This window comes from Saccopteryx leptura, chromosome 13 (assembly GCF_036850995.1).
Source record: "Saccopteryx leptura isolate mSacLep1 chromosome 13, mSacLep1_pri_phased_curated, whole genome shotgun sequence".
Lineage (NCBI taxonomy): Eukaryota > Metazoa > Chordata > Mammalia > Chiroptera > Emballonuridae > Saccopteryx > Saccopteryx leptura.
Window position 1 is genome coordinate 24,306,488 of NC_089515.1, and position 18,157 is coordinate 24,324,644.

Here is an 18,157-nt window from a genome sequence, read left to right on the forward strand (position 1 = left end):
TTCTAACAGGCATGTGGTAGAATCTCATGTTTGTAACTTGCATTGCCCTAATGATGATGTTGAGCATCATTCCATGTGCTTATCTGCCATTAAATATCTTTTTTGATAAAGCAGCTGTTGAACTATTCTAAAATTGGATATTTGTCTTATTGCATTTTGAGAACTCTTTATATATTCTGGGTACAAGTCTTTTTTTTCTCATTTTTTTGATAGAGGAAGAGAAAAAAAAAACGCATCAACTTGTAGTTGCAGCACTTTTTTTTCGTTATTCCTTGATTGCTTCTCGTACATGCCTTGACCAGGGTCTGTAGTTGAGTTAGTGTCTTCTGGCTCAAGCCAGCAGCCTGCTCTCAAGCTAGATGAGCCTGCACTCAAGTTAGTGACCTTGGGGTTGAACCTGGGACCCCAGTGTCCCAGAGTGATGCTCTGTCCACTGTGTCGCCACTGGGCCACTGGTCAGGCTGGATACAAGTCTTTTTATAAGATGTATGATTTGTAAATACTTTTCTTCAGCTTATCTCCTCCCTGTCAGGAGAGATAGAAAACATTTTAATGGAAACACAATATAAAAACACAATTCTGGCCCTGGCTGGGTAGCTCAGTTGATTAGAATGTCATCCTGATACACAAGGTTGCAGGTTTGATCTGATCAGGGAACATACAAGAATCAACCAGTGAATGTATAGATAGCTAAACAAGTCAGCGTTCCTCTTTCCTTTCCCCTCTCTAAAATCAGTAAGTAAAAATAAAAAATAAGAAAACACAATTTTCTTTTGTTTACTTTCTAAGGGAATAAAACATTTTAAATATTTTACAGCACGCATATTCATATTAATGGGAATATACAAAATAGATTAACATGACTTGTAACGCCATCTTTGTAGTAAATTGGTAAATTGATTTATTGTTTGTTTATTACTCCCTAACTTTACTCAGGCCTCTAAACAAATATTACCTCCTCATAGAGGCTTTCCAAGGTTTTCCTATTTACAATATGACCATTGTCGTTTTCTGTTTTCTCACCTTATTTATTTGACTTATACCACATACCACTTACCACTACCTGACACAATATTATATATTTAGTTACTCTCTCCACTAAAATGTAAGCTCCATGAGGCTGAGAACTTGTGTCCTTGGTTGTAACTTGTCTTTTCTTTCTCTTAAGTGTCTTTTGAAGAGAAGTTTTAGATTTTGATGAACTGAATTTATCAACTTTTTTTTTTTTTTGACAGAGACAGAGTTGGAGGGACAGACAGACAGGAAGGGAGAGAGATGAGAAGCATCAAGTCTTCGTTGTAGCTCCTTAGTTGTTCATTGATTGCTTTCTCATATGTGCCTTGATGGGGGGGGTTCAATAGAGTGAGTGACCCTTTACTCAAGCCAGCTTGAGCCTTTGGGCTCAAGCCAGTGACCATGGATGGGGTCATGTCTATGATCCGATGCTCATGCTAGCGACCCCGTACTCAAGCTGGATGAGCCCGCGCTCAAGCTGGTGACCTTGGGGTTTTTGAACCTGGGTCCTTCTCATCCCAGTCCGACGCTCTATCCACTAGGTCACTGCCTGGTCAGGCTATCAACTTATTTTTATCAACTGTGTTTTTAGTGTTAGCACTAGGAATTTTGACTAACTCAAAGTTCAAGGATTTTTCTCCTGTGTTTTTTTCTGGAAGTTTTATAATTTTAGATTTCACATTTAGGTCTATGATCCATGTTGAGTTAACTTTTGTATATGCTGAGAGGTGTCTGATTGTCCTGGCTAGAAAAGACTCTCCAGTATATTATTGACTAGGAGCGGTAAGAGCATACATCTCTGTTTTCTGACCTTAGGGGAGAAAACATTCAATCTTTCATCTTTAGTATGGTATTAGCTGTAGGTTTTTGGTAGATGTGCTTTATCATGTTAAGGAAGTTCCCTTTTTCCTCATTTGCTGAGAGCTCTTATCAGGAAAGCATGCTGTATTTTGTTTCATGATTTTTCTATATCAATTGAAATGATCATACAGTTTTTCTTTTAGTCTATTACTATAGTATATTACACTGATTTTAGAAGGTTAAATCATCTCTGTGTTCTTGGGATCGACTCCACTTGGTCATGATGTATTCTTTTAATATATTGTTGGATTTGCCTGAACAGGCGGTGACGCAGTGGATAGAGCATCTGACCGGGATGCGGAGGACCCAGGTTCAAAACCCCGAGGTTGTTGGCTTGAGCACAGGTTCATCTGACGTGAGCATAGGCTCACCAACTTGAGTGTGGGGTCGCTGGCTTGAGTGTGGGATCATAGATAAGACCTCATGCTCGCTAGCTTGAGCCCAAGGTCGCTGGCTTGAGCAAGGGGTCACTTGGTCTGCTGTAGCCCCCTAGTCAAGGCACATATGAGAAAGCAATCAATGAACAACTGACTAAGGTAGTGCAACGAACTGAAGCTTCTCATCTCTTTCCCTTCCTGTCTTTCTGTCCCTATGTGTTCTTCTCTCTGACTCTATGTCTCTGTCAAAAAAATATGTACATATTGTTGGATTTGATTTTTTTTTCAACTTTAAAGCTGTCACTTCGCCGTTTATTAACTGACCAGATTACAAAAATAACCATGGTAGATACCTTAGTTCAGGGGTATTCAACCTTTTTATACCTACCGCCCACTTTTGTATCTCTGTTAGTAGTAAAATTTTCTAATCGCCCACCGGTTCCACAATAATGGTGATTTATAAAGTAGGGAAGTAACTTTATAAAATTTATAAAGCAGAGTTATAGCAGGTAAAGCATATAATAATAATTACTTACCAAGTACTTTATGTCAGATTTTTGCTAAGTTTGGCAGAATAAATCTTTATAAAACAACTTACTATAGTTAAATCTATCTTTTGATTTATACTTTGGTTGCTCCGCTACCGCCCACCATGAAAGCTGGAACACCCACTAGTGGGCGTTAGGGACCAGGTTGACTACCACTGCCTTAGTTCATCCTTCTTCTGATAAGCCTGTTGATCTGGTCTTCCCTGTTACCAGCATACCCACCTTCTACAAAGTGGGTGGTCTTTTTGTTCATTCCAGCACATGGAGAAGATAATTTGAAGGGCCACAGGAAGTTGTTTGCTTTTTTGAAGCGTTTTCCAATGGTATAGAGCTCAGGAATTAGATCCTCCATGCAGATGATGCCATATTTACCAAGAGATCGAGCAATCAATGTGTTATCTGTCAGAGCGATTCGTTTTTTGTTTATTTTGCCATAACCACACTTGTAGATCAGTTCATTTACTGACTTCAGGTTTGGGTACCCTCACGCAATATATGGTTCCACAATCCTTTTTGAAGTTTGTTGAGTTTCACAAAGGTGCTGTTGAATATCTGGCGCAAGCGCAGAAGCTGCATCACCTTGCGGATCTTTGGGCTCACACCATTGATACCTCTGATCCTGATGACAAATGCCAATTTGAGTTCTGCAAGTACATAGAAGTTGCCAGACTTTCTTGCTAACCTAGGCATTCGAATCTCAGTTCTGCCCATCTGCCTGTACTCCTTGTGATAGTGCTTAGCTTTTTCTTAGATGAGCTTCCTCTTAGCCTTTTAGGCAAACTTTTTTCTCAGGCGCTTGATCTTCAGCTCACGAAATTCCTTTGCTTTTTTTCAGGGTTTCTGGCATGGCAGGAACCTTCTTCTCCTCACTGGCATTAGTATTCTTCTTCTCTCTGATATTAGCATTCTTCTCTTTGACATTAGCATTCTTTTCTTCTGCACCCTCCATGGTTCCAGCCAGAAAAGCTTGTTGGATTTGATTTTTATTTCTGTGAGGTCAGTAATAATGTCCCTGCTTTCATCTGATTCTAGTTATTTGTATATTTATCTGTGTATTTGTATATATACTACTCATAATAATTAGGGGATCAGGGAACGTGCAGCTACTCCAGTACTTTCAGCCTTTTTTCTTTTTCTTCTTTTTTTTTTTTTTTACAGAGACACAGAGAGAGTCAGAGAGAGGGATAGATAGGGACAGACAGACAGAAACGGAGAGAGATGAGAAGCATCAATCATCAGTTTTTCGTTGCTATACCTTAGTTCATTGATTGCTTTCTCATATGTGCCTTGACCATGGGCCTTCAACAGACTGAGTAACCCCTTGCTCGAGCCAGCAACCTTGGGTCCAAGCTGGTGAGCTTTGCTCAAACCAGATGAACCCGCGCTTAAGCTGGCAACCTCAGGGTCTCGAACCTGGGTTCTCCTCATCCCAGTCTGACGCTCTCACTGCGCCACCACCTGGTCAGGCACTTTCAGCCTTTTGTACAGTGCATTTTCACCAATGAAATAAAAGTTGATTTTGCATCTCATTTGCATAATCAAACAACTTTCTTTTTTTCTTTTTTTCTTTTTTTCCTGTATTTTTCTGAAGCTGGAAACGGGGAGAGACAGTCAGACAGACTCCAGCATGCGCCCGACCGGGATCCACCCGGCACGCCCACCAGGGGCGACGCTCTGCCCACCAGGGGGCGATGCTCTGCCCCTCCGGGGCGTCACTTTGTTGCGACCATAGCCACTCTAGCGCCTGGGGCAGAGGCCAAGGAGCCATCCCCAGCGCCCGGGCCATCTTTGCTCCAGTAGAGCCTCAGCTGTGGGAGGGGAAGAGAGAGACAGAGAGGAAGGGGGTGGGGTGGAGAAGCAAATGGGCGCTTCTCCTATGTGCCCTGGCCGGGAATCGAACCCGGGTCCCCCGCGCGCCAGGCTGATGCTCCACCGCTGAGCCAACCGGCCAGGGCCCAAACAACTTTCTTTGACTTGTCGTTTGCTTTTCTGATGTTCTTGTTAAATAAAAAAAAGTCAAATGCTTTTTTAATCTCTTCATATTCATTTTTTTGAGCTGTATAAATCTGTTTATTTCCTAGTTGTTCTGTCTAAAGATTGGTCAATTCAAATAACAGACTTGCTTTTATTGATTCTGTTTTTTATTCTCTATTTCTGTTCTGATCTTTATTACTACCTCTTCTGCTGGATTTGGGTTTAGTTTGCTCATCTTTTTATGCTGTTCTAGTTTTTCAAGGTATAAAGGTTAGGTTATTGATTTGAAATCTTTCTTTTTCAATCAAGGCATATTTATAGCTATAAATTTTCCTGTGGGCACTGCCTTCACTCTATCCTATAAGTTTTGATATGTTGTAGTTTTGTTTACATTCAGCTATAATTCTAGTTTTCCTTGTGATTATTCTTTGACCCATTGGTTGTTTGAGAGTGTTGTTTATTTTCCACGTATTTGTGAGACTTCTAGTTTTCCTTGCTGTTGATTTCTAGCTTCATTCCATTGTGGTAGAAGATTTTTGTATGGGTCAGCTTGCCTTTTAACATATAGTAGCTTTAGTACGAAGCTAGTTCTACTGCTTTTGATGACCCACTGCTTTTATTAAGTTTTGCCTATATCTACTAGAAATTTTTTGATATTTTCTTATTCATATTATTGATTGTTTTCTTCTTAAAGAAGTCCCTTCTTATAATACTGGTTTGATGGTAATGAACCCCTTCAGCTTTTTCTTGTCTGGGAACTTGTCTCTAAATGATAGCCTTCCTGGGTAATCTTTTTTTCCTCTCTCTGACAGAGAGAGAGTCAGAGAGAGGGACAGATAGGGACAGACAGGCAGGAACAAAGATGAGAAGCATCAATCATCAGTTTTTCGTTGTGACACCTTAGTTGTTCATTGATTTCTTTCTCATATGTGCCTTGACCGTGGGCCTTCAGCAGACCAAGTAACCCGTTGCTTAAGCCAGCGACCTTGGGTCCCAAGCTGGTGAGCTTTGCTCAAATCAGATGAGCCTGCGCTCAAACTAGTGACCTCGGGGTCTCGAACCTGAGTCCTCCACATCCCAGTTCAACACACTATCCATTGCGCCACCACCCGGTCAGGCTGGGTAATCTTATTTTTATTTTATTTATTTATTTTTAGGTGAGAGGAGGGGAGCTAGTAAGACAGACTCCTGCATGTGCCCCAACCAGAATCCACCTGGCAGCCCAACCTGGGGCCAATACTTGGAGTACCGAGTTATTTTTAGCACCTGAGGCTGATGTGCTCACACCAACCAAGCTATTCTCAGCACCCAAGGCCATGCTGAAACCAGTTGAGCCACTGGCTGTGGGAGGGGAAGAGGAAGAAAAGGGGGAAAGAGAGAGGGGAGAAGCAGATGGTCGCTTCTTTTTTTTTTTTTTTTTGTATTTTTCTGAAGCTGGAAACGGGGAGAGACAGTCAGACAGACTCCTGCATGCGCCCGACCGGGATCCACCCAGCACGCCCACCAGGGGGCGATGCTCTGCCCCTCCGGGGCGTCGTTCTGCTGCGACCAGAGCCACTCTAGCGCCTGGGGCAGAGGCCAAGGAGCCATCCCCAGCGCCCGGGCCATCTTTGCTCCAATGGAGCCTCTCTGTGGGAGGGGAAGAGAGAGACAGAGAGGAAAGAGAGGGGGAGGGGTGGAGAAGCAGATGGGTGCTTCTCCTGTGTGCCCTGGCCGGGAATTGAACCCAGGACTACTGCACGCCAGGCCGACGCTCTACCACTGAGCCAACCGGCCAGGGCCAGATGGTCGCTTCTCTTGTATGCCCCGACTGGGAATTGAACCAGTGATGATGCTCTATCTGCTGAGTCACCGGCCAGGGCTGGTAGAGTAATCTTGATTTTAGGTCCTTGCTTTTCATCACTTTGAATATTTTGTGCCAGAATCTTCAGGCCTCCAATGTTTCTGATGAGAAATCAGCTAACAATCTTACGGGAGCTTCCTTGTTGGTAACTGCTTTTCTCTTGCTGCTTTTTTTTTTTTTTTTTTTTTTGAGTGTGTACTATTTTATTGTGACAATAATGGTTAACATTTATTGAATATTTGCTTGGTGCCAGGCCTAAAGATAGTTATTATCTTATACCTCCCCATAGCCTTGCAAGGCAACTCTTTATCCCCCTTTTACAAAGCAAGAAGCTGGAACTCTGGAAGGTTCAGTAGCTTGCTTGAAGGCCTAGCTGAAAAAGTCACAGTGCCCTTCTGGCTTTCCCACAGTACTGTTTGCCTTACTTTACCATGTTGTCCTCCACCAAAAAAATACAAGTATATGCAAATAAGTGTAGAAAATCAAATCTGCAGAATATGGGCAATATGTTTCCATTTATATACAATTTGAAAACATACAAAACACTAACAACTTCTATGGATTCATAATATACAGTAATAGTATATTATTCATAGGAGTGATAAACACCAAATTCAGGATATTGGGTACTCTGGAAAAGGGTGTGGGGGGTGCTAAACTATATCTGTAATGTTTACCTTTCTTTCTTTTTTTTAATAATTTTATTTTTAATGGGGCGACATCAATAAATCAGGATACATATATTCAAAGATAACAATCTTGCTGCTTTTAAGATTCTCTCTTGGTCTTTAACCTTTGGCATTTTAATTATGATGGGTTTTGGTGTGGGCCTTTTTGGGTTCGTCTTGTTTGGAATTCTCTGCACTTCCTGGATTTGTATGTCTTTTCACTAAGTTAGGGAAGTTTTCAGTCATTGTTTCTTCAAATAAGTTTTTAATTTTGTGCTTTTCTCTCTTCTACCCTTATGATGCAAATGTTGTTATGCTTGGTGTTGTCCCAGAGGTCCCTTAAACTATCTTTAATTTTTGGATTTTTTTTTCTTTTTGTTGTTCTGATTGGGTGTTTTTTACAACCTTGTCTTCCAAATCACCAATGAGATCTTCTACTTATTCTAATCTGCTATTGATTCTATCTAATGTATTCTTCATTTCACTTATTGTATTTTTCATTTCTGACTAATTCTTTTTGTTTTTTATCGTTTTTTATGTTTCTTATATCTTTGTTGAGGTTCTCACTAAGATTATCTTTTCTTCCCTTTATTTAATTGAGCATCCTTATAACCTGGGTTTTGAACTATGCATCTGGAGATTGTCTCATTATGTTTAGTTATTTTTCTGGAGTTTTGTCCTTCTCTTTCATTTAGAACGTGTTTCTTTGTCTCCTCGTTTTGGCTGTGCCCTTGTATTTGTTTCTGTATATTAAGTAATTTGCTATATTTCTCAATCTTGGCAGAGTGACCATATGTAGTAGGTGTCTTGTGGGGCCCAGTGGTGAAATCTCCTTGTTGATCTAACCTGGGTGCTCCAGAGGTGTTCCTTGTGTGAGTTGTCTGTGCCCTCTTGCTGTAGTTGAGCCTTGATTTTTTAAAAAAATTTAGTGAGGGGCAGCAGGGCAGAGACAGATTCTCGCATGCTCCCTGACTGGGAGCCACCTGACAAGGCCATTAGGGTCGATGCTCTGTCCATGCTTCATTTCTTAGCAACTGAGCTTTTCTTAGCACCTGAGGTGGAGGCCATGGAGCCATCCTTAGTGCTCGGGGCCCACACTGAGCCAACCTGCCAGAGCGAGCCTTGATTTCTCTTGGCATATCAGTGGATAGGATTGACCCTCAGGCTGACTGACTGTGAGGACTGGCCTTGATTACAGCAGAGAAACTATTGTGCAGAGGCTGACCTCATGGAGTGGGATTTGCTTTGGCAAGTCTGGTGCCTATGAAGTCCACCCTTTGGGTGTGTTTGCAATGCTAATTGGATGGTACTCTGTGTGATGTGATCTGAAGTTGGCCACTAGGTGTGTGTTGGTTCTGGGGCCTCTTGGGAAGGACCCTGGTGAAGGTCAGGGTCAGCCACTGCTTGTGTACAGCCTAGGGCCACCTGGTTGGAGCAACAAAGTGATGTGTGGTTGGTAGATTCCTGTGCAGGGCTTGGAAGCTCCTTAGAGTGGTTATGTTTTGAACTGAGGCTGGATGCCACTAGTTCAGGGCTTGGGGCCACTTAACAACAGGCATGTAGAGACCAGCTGCTTCATGTTTGGGTTTGTGGACATAGGATTCATTCTAAGAAAGTGTGCAGCGTAGTCCCAGGCTCGTTGCTTACGTAGATTAGCTTCTGAAAGGTTCAGACTGGGCATGTGAATTGGGTGAACCATGTCTTAGAGAATCACCAGGGTGCAGAGAAGGCCTTGTTAGCCAGGTTAATGGAAACCCAGATTTGGTGCTATCCTGGGCCTTCAGGCTGTGTATGGGCTGGGCTCAGAAAAGGAACAATGGTGCCTGCTGGCACTTCAGTCTGGGAGAGTTGGCCACCTGGTGGCCAACTTCAGACCACATAGAGAACCATCCAGTTAGCGCCCTTGCGCTAGCTGAACCAGACAGTTCAGTTCCTCTCTGTATGTCTCTGGCAATTTTTGAGCTGCTGTTCCATTTTTTGTTTTGTTTTTTGTTTTTTGTTTTTTGTTTTTTTCATTTTTCTGAAGCTGGAAACGGGGAGAGACAGTCGGACAGACTCCCGCATGCGCCCGACCGGGATCCACCCGGCACGCCCACCATGGGGCAACGCTCTGCCCACCAGGGGGCGATGCTCTGCCCATCCTGGGCGTCGCCATATTGCGACCAGAGCCACTCTAGCGCCTGGGGCAGAGGCCAAGGAGCCATCCCCAGCGCCCGGGCCATCTTTGCTCCAGTGGAGCCTTGGCTGCGGGAGGGGAAGAGAGAGACAGAGAGGAAAGTGCGGCGGAGGGGTGGAGAAGCAAATGGGTGCTTCTCCTGTGTGCCCTGGCCGGGAATCGAACCCGGGTCCTCCGCACGCTAGGCCGACGCTCTACCGCTGAGCCAACCGGCCAGGGCCTGAGCTGCTGTTCCTACTTGGAGCTTAGCAAGTGTTTGTGAGTCTGTGCTCTTACCCTTTAAGACGATACCTCGGTTTACATCAGACCTCCATCTCACCTAGACTGAGTCCCTGCTGATTTTTATGACAGCTATTGTGGGGCCTCCTCTCCCGGAATGGGGCTAGGACCTTCAGTGTCAAGTTATCCCTTCCAGTTAATCCCCTGTACCCCACAGGTAAGTGTGGAACCAGCTTGCTTTGCGTCTCAAGCCCTCCTAACCAGTCTCAAGGTGGCTTCTTCTTTATATCCTTAGTTATGGGAGTTCTGTTCAGCTAGTCTGGTAGTTCTTAAAGTTGGTGGTTCTATCATTTAATTCTTTTTTTTTTGTATTTTTCTGAAGCTAGAAACGGGGAGAGACAGACATACTCCCGCAGGTGCCCGACCTGGATCCACCCGGCACGCTCACCAGGGGGCGATGCTCTGCCCCTCCGGGGCGTCGCTCTGCCGCGACCAGAGCCACTCTAGCGCCTGGGGCAGAGGCCAAGGAGCCATCCCAAGCGCCCGGGCCATCTTTGCTCCAATGGAGCCTTGGCTGCGGGAGGGGAGGAGAGAGACAGAGAGGAAGGAGGGGGTGGGGGGTGGAGAAGCAAATGGGCGCTTCTCCTATGTGCCCTGGCCGGGAATCGAACCCAGGTCCCCCGCACACCAGGCCGACGCTCTACCGCTGAGCCAACTGGCCAGGGCTAATGATGTCATGAGTGGAGTCAGAGAGAGGGATAGTCAGGGACAGACAGACAGGAACAGAGAGATGAGAAGCATCAATCATTAGTTTTTCATTGCGCATTGCGACACCTTAGTTGTTCGTTGACTGCTTTCTCATATGTGCCTTGACCGTGGGCCTTCAGCAGACCGAGTAACCCCTTGCTTGAGCCAGTGACCTTGGGTCCAAGCTGGTGAGCTTTTGTTCAAACCAGATGAGCCCGCGCTCAAGCTGGCGACCTCGGGGTCTCGAACCTGGGTCCTCGGCATCCCAGTCAATGCTCTATCCAGTGCGCCACTACCTGGTCAGGCTTCATGCTTGAACTTGACATTTTCAGTCTTCTAAAGTTTTTTGAACATATGAAATATAATCAGTTATAAATTATATAGTAAATGACATGTTATTTGAAATTCATATTTGTTAAGCCTAATCCGGAGGGACCCGAAACATGGAAGACACAAACAAAGTCCTTCGATTACACATCAAAGCTTTATTGTCTAGCTTGGCCAAGCGGCAGCAACTCCAACAGAAATCTGAGGGAGAGCGCGCTGGCCCTTTGTTCTACCTAGTTTTTATAGTATTTTATAGTAAGTGGGAAGTACAGAAGCAAAAATTGTAATTAGGAGCCCTTTACCACTATTGGTTATAGTCATATATCCTTTAACATGATAGGACCATGTTCAATTTGCAAGCCATACATCATTTTGGAGAAAACAAAATTTACAAGCCAACACAATGGTAGAAAGGTGTCTCTTTACATATTAAAAGGCATTCCTATATTTTCTAGTGTTTATCTGCCATCTTTCTGTCCAGAGTCACACGTGTTAACCACACACATTTACATAGGTGAGGTAGTTTCCGTGGGGACAAATGCCACAAATGGCTCATTGCTATAAGAAAAAGTTTATTTTGGCTTTTCTCTCCCTGCACCTGGCTAGCCATTCACCCCTTTCCCCACAGGTGTGGTGGAATGTCTGGGAATCCATGTTTTCCTCCCCTTTGCATTTACAATACAATGCCAGGGGCCATCCTGGTTATGCCAGTCACACAGTACAGAGACTATTTCTCACAATTTCTCTGCACACCTTAACCCAAATTAATAAAATGTTCTTCAAGCCTCTTAAAATATTAATATTAATTCTGTAGTTTTTGGTACCTTACAACACCTGCAGGTGAATTTTTGATTGAATGCTAGACATTATAAATTTCACCTTTTTGGGTGATGGATATTTTTATATTTCTGTGAATCTTGAGCTGTTATTTTGACATGGCTAAGTTACTTGGAAGCAGTGTGATCCTTTTAGGTCTTCTAACCTTTGGTAGGTAGGACCAGAACAATGTTAGATAATTTTGCCCTACTACAGGTTTGAAACCTGCCCAACTACTTTACTTAGGACTGTGTAAATAGTTTCTGGGTGATTGGGGCAGAAAATATTTGTACCCTGTGTGAGCTTCAGAGATTGTTCCCTTTGCAACTTTTGGCTGGTTCTTTCAGGCCTCATGTGCTTTCCTCATCACATGTGTGGTAATCAATATGCAAATAAAATTAGAGGGTTTAGCCTGACCTGTGGGGGCACAGTGGATAAAGCGTTGACCTGGAAAGCTGAGGTCGCCATTTCAAAGTCCTGGGCTTGCCTGGTGAAGGCACATATGGGAGTTGATGCTTCCTCTTCCTACTTCCTCTTTACTCTTCTCTCTCAACTGAAAAATAAAATCTTTAAAAAGAAAAAAAAAAAGATTAGAGGGTTCACCCTGTGCAGATCTTCTATTTTTTTTAAAAAACAAGAAGAGGTAGACATTTGTGAGTACTGTTTGAGGTTTTTGAAAATTTGAATGTGCAAGGCCTTAACAATGAAAAAAAAAATTTCATTTTCTGTGCTTTATTTATTTATTTATTTATTATTGCCAGTGACCTTGGGCTCAAGCTGGTGAGCCTTGCTCAAACCAGATGAGTCTGCGCTCAAACTGGCGATGTTGGGGTTTTGAACCTGAGTCTTCTGCATCCTAGTCCAATGCTCTATCCCAGGGATAGTCAATCTTTTTATACCTACTGCCCACTTTTGTATCTCTGTTAGTAGTAAAATTTTCTAATCACCCACCGGTTCCACAGTAATGATGATTTATAAAGTAGGGAAGTAACTTTACTTTATAAAATTTCTTTTCTTTTTTACAGGGACACTGGGAGAGTCAGAGAAAGGGATAGATAGGGACAGACAGACACGGAGAGAGATGAGAAGCATCAATCATCAGTTTTTCTTGGCGACACCTTAGTTCATTGATTGCTTTCTCGTATATGCCTTGACCGCTGGACTTCAGCAGACTGAGCAACCCCTTGCTCGAGCCAGCGACCTCGGGTCCAAGCTGGTAAGCTTTTTTGCTCAAGCCAGATGAGCCCGTGCTCAAGCTGGTGACCTCTGGGTCTCGAACCTGGGTCCTCAGCATCCCAGTCCGATGCTCTATTCACTGCGCCACCACCTGGTCAGGCTACTTTATAAAATTTATAAAGCAGAGTTATAGCAAGTTAAAGCTTATAATAATAATTACTTACCAAGTACTTTATGTCGGATTTTCACTAAATTTGGCAGAATAAATCTTTATACAACTCACTATAGTTAAATCTATCTTTTTATTTATACTTTGGTTGCTCTGCTACTGCCCACCATGAAAGCTGGAAGGCCCACTAGTGGGCGGTAGGGACCAGGTTGACTACCACTGCTCTATCCACTGCGCCACCTCCTGGTCAGGCTCTGTGCTTTATTTTACATACTATCATTGCAGTAGAACTTGAGTTAGTCTTTCTTTAATGGCATTACTATTCTTAGATCTCTTAATTCATCGTAAATACAAATTTCATTTCTAAGTTTATTTAAACTTATGTAAGATACAGTCCTAGTCTGTTCTCACAGCACCACTGAAAAAAATTATTGAAGTTTCAGTGTAACGCTGCTTTTAATATATATATTTTTTCAACAAAATAGTCTGGATTTGCTACATGAATTTTATTTTTTAAATTAAAATACCCTCTGTATATTTAGATTAAATTATAGCCTAGCAATAACTTCTCAAGTTAATTTTATATTTGAGTAAGATTTTATCTAGATTCTTTCATAAGTACTAGTACTTTTATTCTATAAGCAGTGTTTGGAAATCATGATTCTTAAAAAATACTATAGACCAGCCCTGGGCGGTTGGCTCAGTGGTAGAGCGCTGGCCCTGTGTGTGGAAGTCCTGGTTCAATTTCTGGTTGGGGACACAGGAGAAGCGACAGTCTGCTTCTCCACCCTTCCTCTTCCTCCTTTCCCTCCCTTTTCTTTTTCTCTCTCCCTTCCTCTCTCCCTCCCTCTCCTGCAGCTATGGCTCAATTGGTTTAAGCAAGTTGGCCCTGGGCACTGAAGGTGGCTTTGTGGCCTCACTCAGGTTCTAAAAATAGCTCAGTTGCTAAGCAACAGAGCAGTGGCCCCAGATGGGCATAGCATTTCCTGGTAGGAGATTTGCTGGGTGGATTCTCATTGGGGCCATGCTGGAGACTGTCTCTGCCTCCCCACCTCTCACTTAATACAAAAAAAAATACTACAAAGTATCATATATTTCCAAAAGAATTGAAAACTAGTACTTAAGCAAGTACATTGTATGTGCATGCCTATAGCAGCACTATTTATGATAGCCAGAAAGGTAGAAATAGTCTAAATCAGGGATCAGGAACCTTTTTGGTTGAGAGAACCATGAATGCCACATGGTTATTTTAAATTATTTTAAAATGTAATTTCGTGAGAGGCCCTGGCCGGTTGGCTCAGCGGTAGAGCGTCGGCCTGGCATGCGGGGTACCCGGGTTCGATTCCTGGCCAGGGCACATAGGAGAAGCTCCCATTTGCTTCTCCACCTCCCTCGTCCCCTCCTTCCTCTCTGTCTCTCTCTTCCCCTCCCGCAGCCAAGGCTCCATTGGAGCAAAGATGGCCGGGCCCTGGGGATGGCTCTTTGGCCTCTGCCCCAGGCGCTAGAGTGGCTCTGGTGGGGGCACAGCGACGCCCTGGAGGGGCAGAGCGTCACCCCCTGGTGGGCAGAGCGTAGCCCCTGGTGGGCGTGCCGGGTGGATCCCGGTCGGGCGCATGCGGGAGTCTGTCTGACTGTCTCTCCCCGTTTCCAGCTTAAAAAAGAAACAAACAAACAAACAAAAAAAATGTAATTCCGTGAGAGCCATACAATATGTTTAACACTAAATACAAGTAAATGTGTGCATTTTATGTAAGACCAACACTTTTAAAGTACATTAAGTCTCTGAATTCTTTTTAATAACGTTGTTATACTGTTGCTAACCAATGATGAATAAAGTTCTTCTTACCATTAATGCGACTTCTGGTGCTGCATGGTTTTGCTGATGGCTTTGTAGTCTGGTTGATATATACTTGATGCAGGCGTTGAGACTTCCATCCGTTAAACGTGATCGTAGGTTGGTCTTAACATACTTTAGATGTGAGAAAGACTGCTCACATGCATACGTAGAGCCAAACATTGTCAGTACAGCAATATTCACACACTGCAGTGTGTGGTATGTGACGGGAAGCGCGTTCCAAGTTTTGACAATCAACTAGTCCACAGGTTGAAGTTTTTTCATTTCTCCCCACTTGTGTTTGCTCGCTAACTCTGCTTGCTGTCGTGCAAGTCTTTCCAAATCTTCATTTAGTGACTTGAACTTATTCACCCACATGTCTGAGGCCTTCAGGTCAGCAGCTTGTAGCTGAAAATCTCTGACAGAGACACCGGGGATGTAACTCAGGTCGGCACTGTCCACTGCACACTTGTGTGGCTGGGTGATGAACTTAAAAAGATGAGTGCGCTCACAAAATTCCCCAAAGCACGCTTTGAATGACTGCAGGAGATTAGATGTGAAGCCCAGAAGCTGTTGGAGATCAAGATGTTGAGCAGGTCACTTGCTGTGCATGCATCTTTAAACTCTCCCAGTTTTTCAAAGTGTAGTAAACGACCTGTTTCAATGTCAGCAATGAAGAGTTCCATTTGTTTTCAAATGCAAACACTGCTTGTTGAAGGGATAAGACTGTATTTCCAACGCCTTGCATTTTCACATTGAGCTGGTTCAGATGTTCAGTCATGTCCACAAGATAGTAGAACTTAAGGAGCCACTCAGTGTTAGCTAACTCAGGATGCTTGACATTTTTAATTTCAAGAAAAGTCCAGATTTCACTCAGACAAGCTGCGAAATGGCTGAGCACCTTCTCTCTTGACAACCAACACACATTGCTGTGCAGAAGCAGACCAGGATAATTATTCCCAACTTCATCCAGCAGTGTTTTAAACTGGCGATCATTTCAAACTCGAACAACAATAAAGACCACCCAAATGACCAGCGACATCACTTCACCAAGCTGCTCGCCACACATCTGAGCACAAAGCACCTCCTGATGTAGGATGCAGTGAAAACTTAGGATGGCTTTCTTCATGTTCACGAAGAATTGCTATGAATCCTCTGTTTTTCCCCACCACGCACGGAGCACCATCAGTACACACACTGAAATAAGTTTATCCATCAGTAGATTTTTTCTTCTGCGAACTCAGTGAAAGACTTGAATAAATCCTCCCCCTTGTTGTCTCTTTCATAGGCAAAACAGCAAGACTTTCCTCATGTAGTGTGTCACCGACAGCATACCTTGCAATCACGCTGAACTGGGATAAATTGCTTACATCTGTTGACTCATCCAAAGCGAGAGAAAAGAATGGTGCTGCATTTATGTCCTTCACTTGTGTTGTCTCAATTTGATTTGCCATCATGATGGTACGATTGTGAACAGTTCTTGGCATCAGAAGCATGTCTTTTATTCATTTGGTTATCTTGTCTTTATCTGAAAAGTTGTCAAAAAGTTCATTGGCAACATCAAGCATGAATGTTTTGGCATACTCCCCATCTGTGAATGGCTTTCTGTTTCTCACAATAGCTAAAGCACCAGCAAAGCTAGCCGAATTCCAGTCACCTTGTTGGGTCCAAACATAGAGTTGCTGCTGACTAGCTTGCACTCTGCACAGTAGCTCTTGACATGCTTTCTTCCTGCTGTCCCCTGCAGCAGAATATTTCGATGCAAATGTAGTATGGCGTGTGTCAAAGTGCCACTTTATATTTGACCGTTTCATCAATGCAATTTTATCATTGCATATTAGACACGGCAGAACCTGTTCTCCCCACAAAGGTGAATTCCTCTGTCCATTCCTGCTGAAAAGTACGATATTCTTCATCTTATTTTCTTTTAGCCATCTTCTTCATCAAAAGGTTTCTGCAATTAGCTAGCTGACTACTTGATTAAAAGGAGGGCCATGGCTGTTGGCTCAGTGGTAGAGCGTCGGCCTGGTGTGCAGGAGTCCCGGGTTCGATTCCGGGCCAGGGCACACAGGAGAAGCTCCCATCTGCTTCTCCACCCCTCCCCTTCTCCTTCCTCTCTGTCTCTCTCTTCCCCTCCTGCAGCCAAGGCTCCATTGGAGCAAAGTTGGCCCGGATACTGAGGATGGCTCTGTGGCCTCTGCCTCAGGTGCTAGAATGGCTCTGGTTGCAACCCAGAGCAACACCCCAGATGGGCAGAGCATCGCCCCCTGGTGGGCATGCCGGGTGGATCCTGGTCGGACGCATGCAGGAGTCTGTCTGACTGCCTCCCCATGTACGTTATGCATAATCCAATAAAAATTTCGTGGTGTCCTGGAGGGCAGCTGTGATTGGCTCCAGCCACCTGCAACCATGAACATGAGCAGTAGGAAACAAATGGATTGTAATACATGAGAATGTTTTATATTTTTAACATTCTTTTTTTTATTAAAGATTTGTCTGTGAGCCACATCTGGCTCGTGAGCCATAAGTTCCTGACCCCTGGTCTAAATGTTCATTAGCAGAAGTATAGATAAACAAATTGAAGTATATACATATAGAGGAATATGTATTAGTCTGCCATAAAAAGGATTAAGTGTCTGAGAAGAGTACAACATGGATGAAACTTGAAAATACTATGCTAAGAGAAAGTGGCAGGATGCAAAAGGTTACATGTTATATGATTCTATTTATATGAAATTTCCAGACTGGATAAATCCATAGAGGCAGAATCTAGATCTGCGGTTGCCAGGAGATGGGAATTAAGAGGTAAAGGGAGAAACTTCTTAATGGGTAAACGTTTTTACTTTATATTGTTGGAGATATCAGCAGTATTTGACAAACTGGTATTTTAATAAAATGTTATTAAATTTCCTACTTATTTAAAACTATTTATAGCCTGACCAGGCATTGTGGTTCAGTGGATAGAACATTGGACTGGGATGTGGAGGACCCAGCTTGGAAACCCTGAGGTCACCAACTTGAGTGTGGGCTCATCTGGCTTGAGCATGGGCTCACCAGCTTGAGCACAGGGTCACTGGCTTGAGCGTGGGATCATCGACATGACCCCATGGTTGCTGGCTGGAGCCCAAAGGTTGCTGGCTTGAAGCCCAAGGTCGTTGGCTTGAGCATAAGGTCACTGGCTTGAACAAGGGTTCACTTGCTCTGCCGTAGCCCCCAGTCAAGGTACATATTGAAAAGCAATCAATGAACAACTAAGGAGCTGCAACAAAGAATTGATGCTTCTTATCTCTCTCCCTTCCTGTTTGTCTCTATCTGTCCCTCTCTCTGTCTCTGTAACAAAGAAAACAAAGCAAAAAACCCCCACAACTATTTACAGATGAAACCCTTAAAAACAAATAAAATCTACAA

The 18,157-nt window shown here is 43.5% G+C and overlaps 1 protein-coding gene and 1 pseudogene across 6 annotated transcripts in view; one reads left to right on the forward strand and one right to left on the reverse strand.

Moving 5' to 3' along the window:
* The window catches only part of NT5C2 (5'-nucleotidase, cytosolic II), a 191,614-nt gene that overhangs the window by 91,888 nt on the left and 81,569 nt on the right, over positions 1–18,157 (forward strand). The window lies entirely within an intron of this gene.
* Positions 2,961–3,749, reverse strand: LOC136384733 (large ribosomal subunit protein uL30-like; annotated as a pseudogene).